The 19,429-nt window shown below is 35.9% G+C and overlaps 1 protein-coding gene across 2 annotated transcripts in view; it reads right to left on the reverse strand.

Annotated features, from left to right (window-relative positions):
• Positions 1–19,429, reverse strand: part of LOC109078077 (protein kinase C alpha type-like) — a 146,678-nt gene that overhangs the window by 91,676 nt on the left and 35,573 nt on the right. For both annotated transcript variants that reach the window (XM_019093384.2, XM_019093382.2), the window contains exon 3: positions 1,582–1,664. The gene's annotated coding sequence lies outside the window, so the exon portion shown is untranslated. The remainder of the gene's footprint in view (positions 1–1,581; positions 1,665–19,429) is intronic.

Below are 19,429 nucleotides of genomic sequence, written 5' to 3' on the forward strand. Positions count from 1 at the left end.
CTAGTTTAGTGATTGTATGCTATTGTTGTCATCATTCAGGCTGTATTTCAGCTTTAATGTATGTTTTTTTTTTTTTAAACAAAGCAGCTGATATTTGCCATAGCGACAGCAAGAATCTAGTGGACTGCCGAGTCACTTTCACTCCAGAATGGCAGAAGTGTAAGAAAAGAAAAACAGTCCCACAGAAACAATTAAAAGAAACAGTAGTATTTTCAGTAGTATCTTCGCTTGACATCAAAGTGTTGATGTGCAGAACACATTCTGGCTAACTTTAATGACTGTTAAAATTATTGAAAAGAAACAATAGTTGTTTTGAAAATATGATGCATATTTTTAATTTTTCTTTTGTTTTGGAAATATGATGCATATTTTAAACAGATCATCACACTAAACATTATAATTAGATCTATAAATCTGTATAAAGTAAGTAAAGTAAATTAGAAAATGAAGACAAAAAACATTCTGCTAGTCAATGTCTATTTAATTCTACTTTCATATTATAGCTAATTTAGCTTCTATTTATGGTAAATATATGATGTTGACCTACATCATTGATTAAGTAATCTTTTGACATTGATCCATATTTTATTCTATTTCAATCGGGCTTAAGTATAAGTTTTCAGTGTATGGAAAAGAGCAACCTGCATGGTCACATAATTTCTCCTTTTGTATTTCACAGAAAAAAAAAATGAAAGTCACACAACTTTAAGAATGACATAAGGATGAATAAATGATGATCATTTTAATTCTGGAGTGAACTATCAATTTAAATTATACAACAATCCAAGGAAAAGGAGAAAGTTTAAAAATAATGAATGATACACAAATGTACTGTTGATTAAGGTAAAGGCATTTCTTGCTTAAGTGGCAAAAGTCAGAAAGGATTGTGTTGTTAGTCTTGCAGCTGTCATGATGAGCATACTTCCTGAACTCATTCATCCCTGTACTTTCAATCTTGGCTGCAATTTGGACCCATTAAAACAACCACAACAAGCATGTAAACCTCTCATAAGCTTCTTCCTGATGTGGTTTAGATGCTAATGCGAGGCTAATCTAGTGAAGAGTTAAAATAAAACACACATAGCTGGTTTTGTGTGGGTTTCTCTGGATGTCTGAGTAAGCAGCACTCAGGGGACATGCAGGGGCCAACAGGTCATATTTGACCACTACTGGCCCCCGGGGCTCATCTACAGCAAACCGCAAGCAGCTGTCCTCAGAGCAGACACACAAACACACACACACACATCCCCACAGCAGGAGGAGGATAGAGAAGAGAAGATGGTTTTGTTCAGCATTATGCTGAATTCTTAGTGAACACAATAGTTTTAAAGCAAGCACACCTTCACAGAACAACTTGAATAGACATGTATCTTAACAAACACAGCTCTTTAATAAAGAAAGAGTGTTTGAGTGTGTGTGTGTGTGTGTGTGTGTGTGTGTGTGTGTGTGTGTGTGTGTGTGTGTGTGTGTGTGTGTGTGTGTGTGTGTGTGTGTGTGTGTGTGTGTGTGTGTGTGTGTGTGTGTGTGTGTGTGTTTGTGTGTGTGTGTGTGTAAGAAAGAGAAATACAAGCATTTACTCACATCTGTGTCAGGGCCCTTGTCGGCCCCTGGACAGGAGAATGTCACAAACTCATGGCACCTTTTGTGGACCACAAAACAGCACACTGTGGATGAGAAGAAAGGGGAAATTAGATTAAAAAGCATAAACTCATTTGTTTCATATTCAAATCAATATCAAACCAATACATACATCACAACATAGTTTGTGTGTGCTATTGTCACATCAAATTCACACTGATCAAAAGTAACACCATTGCAATTTTGCGATTCTAGATACCAGTTTCATTATTTATTAATTAACACAGACCTTTATTTAAATATTAATAGATATATTGAATAAAATAAACCAAAGCATTCAAAAAATTCTGAATTAAGTTAACATCTCTTTATATTTCCAAGTTATCATTCAGTTAAACAGTGAGTAATAAAAAAAGATGTGATTCAAACCAGCAGAGGACAAGCAGTTTGAAGAATGAATGGATGGATGGTTATATGTAATATCTATTCTGATAGATCTGTAAATTGCTACAGCAGGCAGCGGCTCTCTCTCCTTATCAGCTATTCATAAACACATTTTAAAAACATCCTTTATAGTTTAATAATGGATTTACAGCCATACTCATTCTGACTCTCTTTCAGATGAAACATTGCTCTAAGAGTCCTGAAGGAGACACAAATGCTGCATCGTATTTGTAGAACTGCTCCCATGAGCAAACGCTTTCCAAAATCAAACAATTTCCCCATCAATCTGTGCGCTGTAGCCTACTGAAGCTTTGGGGAAATCCATTCCAAGGTTTCTGTACCTGAGCCATATTTAATCAATAGTGGTTTAGTTTCAGAATGTTGTGCATCAGAGAAAAAGGAATAATGTCACGACTGAATTAAATCACATTATCATAAATAGCTCACTATTATTATGGCTCAAAACAAAAGAAACAAGACATTTGGTAACATTTCAGCATAGGGACCAATTCTCACTATTAACTATTGCTTATCATCATGCCTATTATTAACATAATGGCTGTTTATTAGTACATTCTATTAATAAAACGTCATAGTTAAAGTTTTGTTAATAGCGAGAATTGGACCTTAAAATAAAGTGTGGCCAGACATTCACTGACAATGGCAGAGTTTAAGGTTGCTTTGATGCAGCATTACATTCATAGTGCCAATGATACTAGGAGAATTGAGAACAGGTTCTTGTTCACAATATATGTTGTTTTCGAAAATAGTGGAAGTGATGGATTTAATGGGTTCAGTGGAGAAAACAGTTTTTAAACGTGTTTATTCCTATGCTGTACATTCAGAATAATTCTTCTGAGCAAGTTCTTTCAAAGACTGTTGTATATAACAATGTATAGTTAAAGACAATTCCTAGTATATTCATAGCAAATAGCATAGATCTTAAATATCAATGCAATATTGTGAGAAATGGAATAAATCAATGAATGTTAACGCCTGCCCTGATTAAACCTTGATGAATGACATCTTTCTCCTGATATAAACAGTGAAGTGGAAATATAAATATTGCTAGAGTAAAAGGCCTCACAGGTTGCTGGAAGGTTCTCTTGTGCTGATCTGTTGTATGACACACAGCTGAGAGTGGAGATTTGTTTAAATGTCAACGGCATTAGCTACATCATGCCTCCCACAAACAGAGGAGAACTGGGAATGACTCCAATCCATCCAAGCCCGTCAACAGCTCCATACAAACACCACCCTTCAATTTAGATTGTGCTCCAGTCATTTAGATTTATAGCGTTGAGTGTGGTGTCTCATCCAGTTACATCTTCCTGACAGATTGAGTGTGAGCGATGGCAATTATGAGACATGTATTAATGAATGAAGTGATCGGACAATATGAAAACATGCCACATGCTGACTATGATTAACTAAGAAGACAAATGTATTATAATGTGTAAGGTCCACCCATTAAACCCCCCCCCCCCACCCCCCTTTGTTACTGCTGTTATGTCTGACAAGCCATGCCGCTCTCTCACTACACACCATTCAAACACACACAAAAAAAAAAAAAACTCAACAAAGAGGAAACTGACAGCACGCCCTCAGATAAGACAAAGCAGGTTATTTTTGGTATGAAACAGTCTCAGTTTTCAAATTGTGTCATTTCTTTAAGAAATTCAAATAATAAATACAATTTTGTGGCTCTTTAATGTGCTGTGACAGATCACTGTACTGCCTCAGTTAAAGTGGCACGTGAACCGATCATCTTTTCATTTTTACTTAAATCAAAATAGAAACATGAATGAACATCAGAAGGGATTTCATTTCAACCGTGGAAAAACATTAATACACTTGATTTTTAAAGTTCAAGTCCACTGAAATTGTTAATCAAGCTCACTGCGAAGGGTCAATTGGCCCCATGAAGGAATCCAATGGTGGCTGAAGGTTTCCTGCATGTCCAGTCTTTTTGGTGTGCAAAGTAATTTAATTTAAATCAAATTCTGAATCAAATTCCATTTTATTATGACCTGCATCGAATTTAGATTAAAATGCAAATTGGTTGTTTTTCCATTTCTAATTATTCTCCTTCTGACATTTGATTATTCTAATTAACTCTTTATTTTATATTTTACTGGTTCATTAGGAATCTACAGTATGTCACTGTCTTGCATCGGCTGTTTTACGTGGATCTCACGGTCACAAACTCACCAGTCTGATCATTAGCCAGAGATTATTGGCTACATGATAAACATGGAACACACAGACATGCACACACAAAAAATTCATTCTGTATGATTCATAAGCTGTTTTCCTCATGGGGACCAAATCACTATCCTTGTGGGGACACTAGTGGGGAAAACACTGTTTTGGCCAGTAACATAAGCCAAACTTTAGTTAGCTACTTCACTGTCTGCTGCCTGGATAGACTGCTAGCTTCTGGCAACATCATAACAAAAATGAAACTCCATAAGTGACTGATTTGGAACGCTGTACAGAAGAAGAAACACACACAAAATGCATACTCAACAATATATTTCATTAGTGATGGGTCACTCATGGGTCAATCAGTGATGGGTCATTCATGAACCCTGTCATATGTAACAAATAAACGACTCGGGAGGTAAAGTAATCATTTATATACTTAACAAAATAACACTAATTTTTAATGAATGACATCGAATGAGAGAGTCAGTAAAATCCCATCACCAGTTTTAAAAGAGCATTTGGTTAGCAAAAGAAAGAATCTTTGAAAACTAATTTTTCTTCCTACCTTCCTGTCAGAAGCATGCCTATGATGCCTAAAATTGCTGACTAGGAAGGATATTCACAAGGGTTTTGAACAGACCTGTTGTCCATAGCCAGATGTTCATATGGTATAACCAAAAGCCATCAACACTCAGTATTGTCAACAACACTGTCAGGGACAACATTGATTGATTGAATGGCAAAAGTGTGTTTATATGAGACAGCACAGTTTGTGTCCTGCTGTGTGTTTCTCTAATTTCCCCATGAGTTCATTAACGCTGTCAACTTGCATCTTCCAAAACACTGCCACCCACCCAGCTTCCTCTTCCTGACACTCCACTGACACTGTCCACACACAGGAAGACAATCACTGAGACATCTTTAGCAAGTCTCAGGGCTGGGTCTTAATTTAGGGGCACTGTTATTATCTTGTTTATTCACTAACATTGTAATATGATAAAGGGAATATGGAAGTGTTTTAACACTGGAGATGCTGTTGCAATTCAGACACTTGCTCAAGCGCTTAGCGGAAACCATTTATCCAGCAGCATCATGTAAGCGTAACATTTGCTGCTGGAAACCATCAGTAGGTCATAGTTTCATTCAAATGCCATCTTGAGGACAAGGATGAAAATACAAGCATGAGACCAGTGAGTTAGCTGTCAATACCACATGGGGAATTCATTAGTCTTGCATCCCAGATGTCCCAGGTACTGAAATGTGGAGCTCAGCAGATATGCGCAGGTGTGAATCAGTCCTCTTCACAGCATGCATGCAGCTGCATTTATGTCACTAAGGGATGGAGATGTCAAACAGCTGCATGATAATCCCTCTTATAAAACACACAAGGACAATCCATATCTGTGTGGGTGGACATTATGCAGGGAAGTGAAGCTGTGGAAGCTCAGAAGCTGAAGCTACTTGAGTATAATTCAGTTGTGTTATCCATCACTTTGTGCAATTCTGGAGCCAGCTGCTTGGGTAATCGTTAAAAGATTGTGATCTCGATTCAATCACTCACACAATCTTATTTGTAAATGACAGTGATTCGCCTGTGTCTATTAAAACTTTGACAAAGTACATTCAAATATGTGTTCGTGCTGCCGCTGACACAGAGAAAGTAGTTATCATGTTTAGATAGGGTTGGGTATCCTTTGGGTTTTATGATACTGATTCCAAATCAATACATTTAAAACAGTACCGGTTCCTAAACTGTGCCTGATCTGACACTTTAAAAAAAGAGCCACAAAATGATGCTGGATGACACTAAAAGAACAGCTTTTTTTTAATAATAATTATAAATAAATAAATCTTTAAATTTAACAATATATTAAAAGTTTAAATATATATATTGTAAATATATAAATATAAGTAAATACAAAACACACCAATTTGTTTATAACAAATTCACAAAAAAACCTCAGCCACCTAATCCAACTATAATCCATTCATACTGGACGCCAGAGGGCGTCCTCATGCAGAAACTACACATATGCATCATAGAGGCAATAGAACTCATGACGCTCCAGGAATTGCCTAATATGAACAAAACCGTTGCTATGGCTGTAGCTGAATAAAAAGAAAATAGAAATGCTTTGAATGACGAAACATTAAGACAATAAACACTCAACTGCGACAACATGTGGTTTATTTGTGTACTTCAAATATACAATTATGTATATTTATAATCCACTGCTAATCGACATAGCCTTTTTTACAGTCTCGGCCTCATTCTGTGATAAGAAGCCACATCAGATCAGAAAATGAAGTTATTTAAAACATTTGACTGATGTTATGAAGTAAAAACAGGTTATAATGTTCTTTTTTGGTGGACAGATAGTTTAGAAAAGTGTCTCATTGCAAGTCATTACAAGGAAAGTTTAGCTTTAGGCATTTTAATTTAAGCACGTTTAATGTAGCTAGCTAATAGCAGGCTACCTGCTGCCATCAGAGCAAGTTATTGCTGCATTCACATGCTTTACGGATAGTCTCTTTTCCCGAGATGTGCTTTTAAGTCAGTATGTGAAAACAACATTAAAAAATGTGTTGGATTTGTATTATCAGAGCTTTCACATTCACATGAATTTCTCGGAAGGGAAATTATTTTATTTTAGATTACTCTGACAGAACATGACTGCAGTATAATTTAACTAGCGATCATGTGCAGTGAAGATGCTTCTTACGTCCATTTCGGAGCACCAGAGAGCAAATATTTGTATATTTGTAAATACCAGCTGAAGTGTCAGTAACACTGAATGTGCCACAATGGACACTGTAGCACGAAGGTCCTAACACTTGGAACCCGCCCAGCTGGCAACTGGATTTTCTCAACGGTAATAACCTTAAACAAGACACCAGGTGAAGCCATGACACACAAAATGAGCCTGGGCAGAGTTAGAGGGCACTTTGTCTGAGCTTTAATAAGTCTAAACAATCCTGTGTGAAACCTTTTAGCTAAATAAAAGCCTAAACCGTCAGCCAACTAACAAACTAAGTGATGGAGAAATCTGGAGCCTTCACTTCAGTTAATATAAAATAGTGAAGGACAAATGATCTGAACTTTGCACTTCAAATAGTTTCCAAGAACATCAATAGCATTCTGGAATAGACCATTTGTTCCTTTCAGGGGAATGCCCCATTTGTTTCAGGTGTTTGGTTTTGGTGTAATATTATTCCGCCTACACGTGAGACAAGATATGCCAGGACTTTGCCTCTATTAGACTGCAAGTCTCGGCCAAGCAAAGGCGGCTGTGCCAACGAGGATAAACAATATCAGCTGTGATATCAATACTGCTCAAGGGGTGAGGTGAACTAGATGAGATGTACACCTGGTTAAGGGCAAAACCTAAGAGCAAAATTTGGAAGAGAAACAAAAACAACAGATTTCAATGCACATTTGCTTGCAATGTGAATAGATCTACAATCTACTATGAAACCAGCTATGAGGTTTCATGAGGTTTGACAGATAAAAATTAATATCAAGACAAATAGCAAGCACAAATTTAAGTTATCTTGTCTTTGCTTATGCACTTTCTCAGAATAAAAGCAGATGGTAAAAGTCAGTAGCACTCACTACATTACAATAACTGTGTAATAACTTGGTACTAACTCTGAACCTTCCCCTAAACCTAACATTAACCCGTTTTGTTACCTTATATTATCCAGTACTTTCTTTGGTAAGTGCATTGTAGGTACATGTCCTGTAAAATAAAATGTATCCTAGAAGTTAGTTTTCAGGATCTTGAATATCCATGCAGACATGTGGCAGTCAACTGATGCAAATCTTTCCTTTAGACAGCACTGCTGCATGAAGGGCCACCAATTGTGGCATTTTTTTTGTGAGCGAAGTACTCATGCAATGGGTTTAGTAAATTTTAAAAGGAGATTATGCTTGAATATACAGTATATCACCTTAAGTGGTATATAAAAACACTGTTACACATGTTAGTGTTGCAGCAATGATCCAAAGAAGGTGTAGCTTTTGTGGCAGTTACTTTAAAGTGGAGGATAAATTTCAGCACTGTGTTAGCAAGTTCAAGTAATAAAGTAAATAAAAAAATAAATAAAAACGCAGACGAAACTAGAATATTACATTACATTGACAATAACCTCGCCACTCTGAGAAGCTGAGAGGAGGACTCCCATTGAGAAGAGTTGTGCTGGATTTCAGGCAAATCCTGCTGCGATGATAGACAGTATAGATTCTTTAGCAAGCTTGTGTAAATATTGAAAGGAATTGACTGAACAACAGTTGGACCAGCACTGAGCACCATAAACCAGCCAGTACTGGAATGGAAATCCAGGATAGATTTAGGACTAGCTAGAAAGGCTCCAGTTAGCTTGGCAGATGGTGCTTCATCAGGTGTCTACTAATTAATCAGTACAAGCTTTGTTTTCTCCACTCAACCAGGCAAAATATAAACAGACCCATTACACAAAGCGGCTTACAGCGCACTGCAACAATATCTACCTATCACTTGCTCAGTTCAGTCTGTGAGAGGCTTTAATGCTTGGATGAGCCAGAGTTAATCTCACTCAGGCAAAATCTTTAGTTTACTTTTAACAGGATTATAAAACAGAGGACTAAAAACAGGGTTAAAAATGTTCAATTATCTCAAAATTATGACCATTTATTGTAAAAAAAAACAAATCTCACTAACATTATAATTGCACATCTGAGGAAAACTGCAAATAAAAGAATGCAAAACAAATAAATAATTTCCTCTCCTTTCGCACCACAACTTTGATTTGGTGGACAAACATAATTTAAATATGTATAAGCAGTGAATCTTAATTGATCCTTTTTTTTTAAAAGAACTTCATTATTATCACAATGATATCAAGACAGTATATCACCTATATCATTTTTTACTTTTTTCAATTTCGCTGTCCCCTTTTTGGAATAACATTGAGGGTGGGAATACCTATGATGCATAAAAATGCAGCTCACTGAGTTCTGGAACAGAGCAAGTGAGAAAGTTAGAGGGAGGGAGGCAGTAATGTTCAGACATTATTGTCTATGAGGTCACATGATAAGAACTTTACTCTCAACTGAACACACACACACACAAAGGCTAGAGTTACTGCTTTCTCTCATACAACACACATCTCACAGGCTGTCCGACAAGAACAGGCACATAAGTCCTACTCCATTTCTGTGTGTCAAATTCTCCTCAAACTTTCATGGGGCTGAAGAACAATCCTGTTATAGTCTGGCAGTGAGAAACTGACACGCTCTGTTGTTTACATATCCTGCAGTTACTCTATACCCGTGTAACTACACCGTCATGGCAACAGACTGACAGGTTACCAGTGTGCCTATAACGCGAGCAGACTCTTTACCGGCGTGATGCAGATCTCCTTTATTCTGAACAGACTGATTATTTAGCACGAGACTGAAAGAGCCGCCAGGCCTGAGCTAAAATAAGCAGTGAAAGTTATCAGAGAGCACTGATAGTGTTATACAGATAATACAAAGTCATGGACACACACACACTTTCACACACAGGCCTTATGAAGTGACTAATCTGAAACGCACTATGCTTTTCTAAATAAATTAATAAATGGTTTGCTGTTCTTAGTTTACTTAGTTTGCTCAAAACCTATAAAGCAGCAAACCAACTGGGAGACCTGTTAAGACCAGCAATCCAGCTTAGGCTGATTTAAGGTGTATTTTTCTCCAAAGTAGGCCAAACCAAACCAACAGAAGTTAAGTGTGACATTTAAGAACATACTTTACACCAGTGTGAACACAACACTTCTAGCTAAGCTCCATTTCGTGCAATGTTGTCTCTCGTTAGACTGTAATACATATCTTCCTAACACTATTACGCAACACATTTTCAGCATTTTTATAAGAGGTTTTATAGCGCTCAACAGTGCAAATCATTAGGGAATGGCTATTACCTATAGTCATGACAGTATAATAGTTTGAAAATATTTTTCTGATCAATTTACTGAAAGCTAATGTTAACTGGGCAACATTACTTACTGCACCTAAATAGTAACACATTCAGGGTAATACAGACATTTGAAGATAATGTCACCGCTGGTTTGTTACCTTTACAATAGGCCCTCAGAAAAAGATCAGAGCCTTATTGTACTGAATGTGTGCTTGTAGTGTAATATATATATATATATATATATATATATATATATATATATAAAATTTGGCATAATTGTCTAAAATAGTATGTTTCTGATTTAAAAGTTGATCAAATATAAACAAATAAATAAATAAATAAATAAATATACATATATGGCCCTCAGAAAAAGATCAGAGCCTTATTGTACTGAATGTGTGATGGCCCTGAGAAAAAGATCAGAGCCTTATTGTACTGAATGTGTGCTTGTAGAGTACCTCAAAGTTATATATAAAAAAAAAAAAACTTTTCTTGCAGATAATGTAATATTAATGAAAAAGTCCACTTTATAAGAGTATACTTCATGGCTGTTAATACACAGCCATGTCAATAATGTCAATATTTTTGTTTTCTTTGAGCACAACAAGTATTCTCATAGCTTCGTAAAATTACGGTTGAGCCCCTGATGTCACATGGACGATTTTACCAATGTCCTTGCTACGTTTCTGGACCTGGGAACATTTCAGTTGTTCAGATGCAGCAGACTTCATCAAACATATCTTAGTTTGTGTTCCAAAGATGTCTTACGGGTTTGGAACGACATGAGGGTGAGTAATTAATGAATGAATTTTCATTTTTGTGTGAACTATCCCTTTAACTCTAGTGTGTTATTAAGCATTTAAAGTTATTATTTATATTTTTAGCGTATTAACAACTTCATCATTACAGCTGTGCAATTACAAATATATTTAAATACATGACATATTTCAATAGAAATAAGATTTGAATATATTTTAGTTTGCTTTAAATGATTGTCGGTACATTTGCCAGTACGTTTTAACTAGGGTTGGGAATTGAAAATCAATTCCAATTCCAGAATCTAATAAAAAATTTAACGAATCATATAATCATTCAAAAATTCATTCAAAAGATTTATTCAAAATACACTGATTCATCCAGTAATGAAACAAGAAATCTTGAGCGTGTCATTGAATCATTCATGAATTCCATGAGATTTTGTTTAGTTGTCTAATATTTGTTTTCTTCAGAATTGGATACTTGGAATTTGATTCCAATTTTTTTTTAGGTGGCGAAAAAGGGCTGTTAAAAATGTATTTGATTATATTTGTTATCTTCAGAATTGTGAGAGAACTACAACCTCCAAAAATTCTCAATTTATCCAGAAGTGTGCAGCTATACTTTGCACACAAACAGCTCTTTATCGAGTCCTGATTTTATGTAACCTGCTGATTTTTGTTAATGGTATTCATCAGCAAATAAATGTTTTGCAAAAAGACAACAACCATTAACAAACCATTAACTATGACTTTTTCCTCAGTAAACTCCTAACTTGCTGCTTATTGGTAGTTGTTAAATTTAGGTATTGGGTAGGATTAGGGATGTAGAATATGGTCATGAAGGATATGTGCTTTATAAGAACTAATAAATGGCCAATATGTTATTATTAATAGGCATGCTAATAAACAACTAGTTAACAGTGAAAATTAGTACCTATACTAAAGTGTGACCATATATCCTTATTTGGTAAGTACATTATTTCCTGTAATAAGAACTCTTTTTAAAAGTATACTAGTATACTTACATTTTCCCAAGGGTTTTAATGGAAGAAAGTAATGGATATTTCAGACTGAGACTTACTATTGAAGGAAATACAATTGTATAATCAACCTTTCCCTGCACCCTCAGTTCCTTTGAACTAAACTAAATCAGCACTGAGCTTGAACGAATAATGACACATTTGTCTTCCATAGAGCTCCTAGCTGAACTGAGTTTGTTTCATATGTGATGGACGTTGCAATATTTACGACTGTTGTTGAAATAAGCTGAATTAACACTGAACTAAATTGAGATGAATAATGACACCGTTGTCTTCTGTGGAGCTGCTTTACGATGACACTGAATTTGTTTCATAACCATTGAAAATGGTTAGTAGATATTAACACTCTTATTTAAGCTTCTTTAAACAATATGTATTGTATAAAGTGCTATATTAATAAATGTGACTTGACTCTGTAAACCATCTTGAAATCTTTGTCTGTTTGCGTTCTGCATTCTGTGCATTCTGTGATTGCAGACTTTTACAGCAGTAGTTTTGCTGACTGGCTTTGTGTTGGGAGTGCCTATGGTGACGAAACTCCTGTCTAGGTAGGTAACTCAATAAAGCAGGTTTCACTTGGTAAGTACATCAATCATTTCAGAAACTCTAGAAACTGTATCACAGCAGCAAGGCAAGCAAACTGGAAACATGACAGGCCTGCGAAGGGTGGCAAATAACCCCAGCAGGAACAATGCAATGACGCTCACAGAAGTGTGCTGCTCAGCAGGAAATGATGCTTGTGATGTCAGCAAAGACACTTTTCCCCCGTCTCTGTAGACCCTCTGGGAAAATTTCTATTTTATTTGCCATGTACTGGTGAGAGAGAGAGAAAGAGAGAGAGAGATATATATAAAAAAAAAAGTGAGAGAGAGAGAAAGAGAGAGAGAGAGAGAGAGAGAGAGAGAGAGAGAGAGAGAGAGAGAGTGTCCTGCTCCATGCGTGGGTGAACTGGCCACTGATTTCTCAAGGCAACCCAGTGGTACCCGGCTGCTACCAAGGCAACCGAGCAGACCATTCAGATCCTGTGTATCTCCCTCCAGCATGTTAGTATCTCGGAGATGTGTCTTTCTGAATCATAGTTTGAAGTTTGCAGTAAATAGTGAGAGTGTGGATGTTATTTATCTGACAATGTTTCTAATGCAGGGTCAGCAAAATTTGCATATTTTCTTCCAGGCTAAACGTATCACTGTCCAGCCTGTTGGGCTTTCATAAATACAGGGTTCCCGTGGGTCCTTAAAAGTTTTAGGCCTGGTTTCACAGACAGGGCTTAGACTAAGCTAGGATTAGGCCATAGTTCAGTTAAGTCTGAAATTTAGCTTAGAAGATTAGTATTTTAGTAAAATATAAGGAAATAAAAAGTCAAAATTTGGGTTTAAAAAGTCTAAATGATTGTCTTTGTTTCAAAGTAAAAATGCAACATGAGTGTTTTTATATAAATGCATCTATGAAGGAATTGACTGTCTTCAGAAAAGTTTTGATTGCAGTTTTATTTCATCTTGCTTATTTATAATGCCTGAAAGTAGTGTTTATGAGCGCAGCACTGCTTTGTGTACAGCCATTACGTCTTTATTTCTGCCATTCCAAAAGTGCCACCTGCGTGCAGAGAATGAATTTGCATTTTTAATAAGCCCATCTGCTGTTTTTGTTCAGACCAAAGTGTTTTTTTACGAGCTGTAAATGCAGACTGGTGGATCGACAAGAAGCTAATGTGCTTTCTAAAAATATAAACAACTAAGAAGATATATTTTTTATCTGTTATACGTTTGACTTATCCCCTTTTTAAAGGTTTAAAGACTGAAATGTGATGGGGGGTTTTTTTCATTTTATAATACTTTTTTTTTTTTTTTTTTTTTGAAAACCTGTATCTGAACTTACAGTTTAACTTTGCCCTATCACGCTCATATGGTATTAATTTTATTTGTGCAGGTCTTAAGTTTCATAATAAGCCATACATTTCATTTTAAAAATCGCGCAGAGACCCTGTAAATAATAAAATAAAGTTTATTCCTTGATATTTTGATATTCTAACAAAAGAAAAGGTCTTTTTTGTGGTTGTCTGAAATAAGTAAAAGGAAAAGAAACACACTTCCATATTTAAAGTAACAGACCCTATTTTAATTTTAAATACTTTTCTAGTGTTATAGTGCAATTCATCAGTGCATCTTATTCTACAGATAATTAATTAAAAAATATTCATAAAATATATTTATTCTTATTTTCTGTTGACACCACCAAGACCACACAGCCAGGAAAAAAAAGGTGTCCTTTTTATCATTCCTCTCACAAAATACTGTATGTCCACTTAAGACCATCTACTAACTATAAGTTAATTGTCTAATAACTCTTTTTAGAGTATTGGTAAATTAGCTTAGTAGGATATGATTAGGGTTAGTAGAATATGTCAACATGTACTTTCAGAGTTACTTATAGTCAGTAGAATGTCTGTTTGGAGCATCAAAATAAAGTACTGTATTAGCAGTTATTAGTTTACACATTTTCTAATGACTGCTAGTTGACATGTAGTTGCAAAGTTACATAGCAAGTGGACTATTGTAATAAAGTGTAACCTATAGTGCATAGTGTCTTAAAGTGTCTTACAGGCCACTATTTTATAGTGCTTTTTGGATCTTAACAAGCTCCTGCATGTTTTCACTGTATGGGAATGAGCTGCGTTAACATTCTGCTAACCATCTCCTTGTGTGTTCCTCAGAAGAAAAAAAGGTATGTTTTTGATGACATTGGGGTGAGTAATTTAAGTTATTAAGTAAGTAATTTAATTCATTTTCCTTAACGTCATATTTTGCTCTGCATCATGAACACCCTATCTGGATAAGACAGACGAGTGTCATGTGCTCAGGATGAGCTGTGAATGAAATCCAGAGAGCGTTTTCAGAGTGTGTGAGGGGCTAAACATAGATGTGACTGCTCTTGAGTGAACAGCTCCTCCTGGGCCTGTAATGACCATGTGCTGACACTAGAGAGGGGAGGAAGACACACCCTGGAGGGTAATTTGACGGTAAATGACAGTGCTGTTTCTGGGCCGTAATTCCAGAGGAGAACAAGTGAGTCACATCCCAGTGGGGGGAAATTGCTAGCCGCTGTGTTTTTTGAGGGATGGGGTGGGGAGCCATCTACGGAGATTCAGTTCACCTTGACCTGACAGATGCATTCAGGTTCTGAGGGACCATTTGTCTAAAAATGCCTTTATTTATGGTTACAATACTCTTTTTGACATAATGTCAAATGATAAAACCTACCCCTTACCAAAAAGTTCTGTGAAGTGAAGGAACATCAGAACGCATAAAAAACAGTATTGCCTAATTTATAATATTAAGACTTTATTCTCATAATATAATAAAAAATAATAAAAAATAATAAAAAATAAAATAATAAAAACTTTATTTATTTATTTATTTACTTTTTAGAATGGGGTTAAATGCCTCAAATAAGGTCTGTGACAAGCTGAAGATATTATCACATTTTACTTTACAGCATAAAAATAAATCAGCAATACCCCACTCATGTTTTTTAAGCTTTTACATGTCTTGCTGAACAGAAAAACTCTACTTACTAGTCCATTTTTACAGCCTCGTGTTTATATTCGCACTCTATTCTAATGCAAATGTTCCAACCTCAAAGACTGAATGAGTTGTTGGAAACTTAGGCTACATTTACACTAGTGCATTTTCATTTTAAGAATCTTTTTTTTTTTTAATCTTCTGCAACACGCAGTTTCATTTTAGGTGAAAACATGATACTTGCAACATGTCTTCTGTCAAAATTCCTCAAATTTGGATGTATGCAGCCATTCAACACAGAGCCTTGTGAAGCGAACTGCCCCAACTCCAGAATGACACCACTTTTTGATCACAAACTGCCATGGTGTGCTGTAAGGAAAATCTGTGGACTAACTTGACTTGACTGAATACGTCCTTGACTGTAATGACAGAGCATGGCACCTTATTTCTTCACCTACTCCTCCATCAGCCCAGGTGTGCTTGGATTGGTCAGAGCATTTGAAGGATCACAGAAGGCTGAAGTGAGTGGTGGCGTGGGATTGAGTGTGACAGGAGTTTGACAGGGTGGGATAATCAATGAGAGTGGAGTGAAGTCCCTCTGTTAAGTGCCGCATCTCAATGTTTGATTATCTGACATGTCAGAGGCAGGACAGGCGTGTATCATCACAGAACAACCTGCATGACAAAACATGACCACCAGGCTCTGATTCACAGGGACAAGTAAAGATAATGCCATTTACTGCTGTTTATATTCAGCTTCCCTCAGCTACTTTTAATGCTGTGGGCTATTCAACATACAAAGTCAGAAAATACAGTCTGCTATATGGAAAATTTTTCAGCAAATAAAATGCATCAATAAACAGACAAGATGTCCTCCAACCAATACGCCCGTATAGGTCGTTTGTCCAAATCCTTAAATTCAACCCATCAGAGCGTATACTACAACTGCGCCCCTATCGGCAAAAGGGCACTTTCATATTAATGCTTTGTACTCTTTTATCTGTGCCAAAATTTGGGTTTCATATAGCTCAGTTGGTAGAGCATCGCGTTATACGACAGTATGCAATTATGTGATCATGAGTTCGATCACAGGGAGGGCACGTGCTCATAAATGTATATGCACTGTAAATCACGATTTTGCATGACTTGTATGAGGGTAGGTTTAGGGGCAGGGTTAGGTGTGCTAATTCATACGAATTCATATGCATTAGCCACCTAGTAAAATATGTAGAAAATGCACAGATTGGATTGGAGCATGTAAAAGTCCACAAGTTGCATTTAAATAAACACACATTTTGATTGGTAATGACAGACGCAACACGACACTGACACTGTCATTATTTTTACGTCCGCTTGTTGGAGTATGGTCTGTAAACAGAAGTTTCAAAATTACATGATGAAAAAAAAAATTCGGAAAATGTTGTCACATTATTTCAAACACAAAATCTTTTTCATTTTATTTATAAATATTTAATTTGAAGCATTTATTTTCTTAATTTTATTATTAATTGAAATATCCCCATATATCTACAATGGTTTGTGAAAATTAATAATTTGTCTTTGTCGTTCCATTTTTGTTATACTGTGGCAATCCCCTTTAAAATAATCATAATTAATAATGTTCCTAATTAATGTTGTTCAGTTGCTTTGACACAATCTGTATTGTTAAAAGCACTATATAAATAAAGGTGACTTGACTTGACATTATTTTAATGCCATCAGACTCTTTCTGACCACATGGTTTAAACAAAAGGTAACTTTTTTTGGTAACACTTTATTTCAAGGTGTCCTTGTTACACTTGTTACATGTACATTACTTCCTATTATAACAAATTTTGCATAATTGCATGCAAGTAACCCTAACTCAAACCCTATTCCAAACCTTAACCATACAGTAAGTACATGTAGTTTATTAATGTATAATAATACTGTAACAAGGGTAAAATAAAGTGTAAACAAATTTTTCTTACAATCATATTGCACTATTTATTACATTGATATTAGCCTTATTATACTTAATAGTTCAATATAGTTTTGGAACAAAAACAAAACTGTATTGACATTATTGACTATAAACTCAACATTGACTATTGACGGTATTAACTTGACTTTGAACAATGTTATGTTTTCTGTTATTGTCTGATATTTTTACACAATGGTCTATGGCCATCAGGCTCTTGTACTTTTTGCCTGTCGTAGGAAAATTAGTTCACTAGTAAGTTTTTCAAACAACAAAAGTTTTTTTTCCTGAGAATGGGCCAGGAAAATCCCACATCTAATCATACAATGCACAGTAAACATTACATATCACAGAGTTGAAAATACAAAGAGAAACTCTTTATAAAGAGCAAACTTAAAGTGAATGCATGTGGGTGAGAGCACGTCCCAGATGACCACATTAATCGTGACAACAGAGTGTTTAAAAAGATTAGACTGAATAAATCCTCTAGTGTTCTCTTTTCATTTCATTACTCATCTGCATGGTCATTCCCGCTCTAATTGACTCATTCTGTCGTGTCACATTAGGATGGAGTGGGTGGGCTGTATTTCCAGCTGTAAGTGCTCTTTCCCTCTCTCTTGTGGGTAACAGACATTAAACATTTTTCCCTGACCTATTTTCTTTCCACAGCCAGAGCTTGAGGGTCTACTCACATGTCACATACTCACACGCACTGACGTGACACCAGTGGTCCTGCAAATAAAACAGAAGCAGGCCTGCTGCCTATTACATAATACTGCACAACCTGCCACTTATTTCATAATCGGATCATAGATCGTGATTAATTGACATAACTGCAATTACTGTATACTTTACTTGCCCAATAATATCCATTTGAATATAGTCTGATAGCGATACTTTCAGTTTTGATTTTAATATTAATACCTATTTTTCTATACATTTTATCATTCCAGTGTTTTTTAGAGGTTCTCCAGTGCAGTGGTACCATAGTCACATGGAGACTTAAGGATGTTGTTTCACATGATGTTGTAAGGATATAGGAAATCATTCGTAATACGGAAAGCATACACCAGTTAATGTTTTTACTTGGATATTTGATTTAGTTTTAATCTGAATGAAGTGTGTGCTGTAGTTAAGTGCATGCACAGAAGCACTACATTTAAATACAAATTTCTGTCATGAAACTCTAGATGGCACATGCTTCAAATACCCTCCTCCTTCCCCAGCTCCACCTGTATAAATCTGTATAAAGTATGTTACAAACCCGATTCCAAAAAAATTGGGACACTGTACAAATTGTGAGTAAAAAAGGAATGGAATAATTTACAAATCTCATAAACTTATATTTTATTCACAATAGAATATAGATAACGTATCAAATGGTGAAAGTGAGACATTTTGAAATGTCATGCCAAATATCATCTCATTTTGGGTTTCATGAGGGCTACACATTCCAAAAAAGTTGGTACAAGTAGCAATAAGAGGCCGGAAAAGTTAAATGTACATATAAGGAACAGCTGGAGGACCAATTTGCAACTTATTAGGTCAATTGGCAACACAATTGGGTATAAAAAGAGCCTCTCAGAGTGGCAGTGTCTCTCAGAAGTCAAGATGGGCAGAGGATCACCAATTCCCCCAATGCTGTGGCGAAAAATAGTGGAACAATATCAGAAAGGAGTTTCTCAGAGAAAAATTGCAAAGAGTTTGAAGTTATCATCATCTACAGTTCATAATATCATCCAAAGTTTCTGAGAATTTGGAACAATCTCTGTGAGTAAGGGTCAAGGCCAGAAAACCATACTGGATGCCCGTGATCTTCGGGCCCTTAGACAGCACTGCATTACATACAGGAATGCTACTGTAATGGAAATCACAACATGAGCTCAGGAATACTTCCAGAAAAAATTATCGGTGAACACAATCCACCGTGCCATTCACCGTTGCAGGCTAAAACTCTATAGGTCAAAAAAGAAGCCATATC

This window comes from Cyprinus carpio, chromosome B3 (genome assembly GCF_018340385.1).
Source record: "Cyprinus carpio isolate SPL01 chromosome B3, ASM1834038v1, whole genome shotgun sequence".
Taxonomy (NCBI): domain Eukaryota; kingdom Metazoa; phylum Chordata; class Actinopteri; order Cypriniformes; family Cyprinidae; genus Cyprinus; species Cyprinus carpio.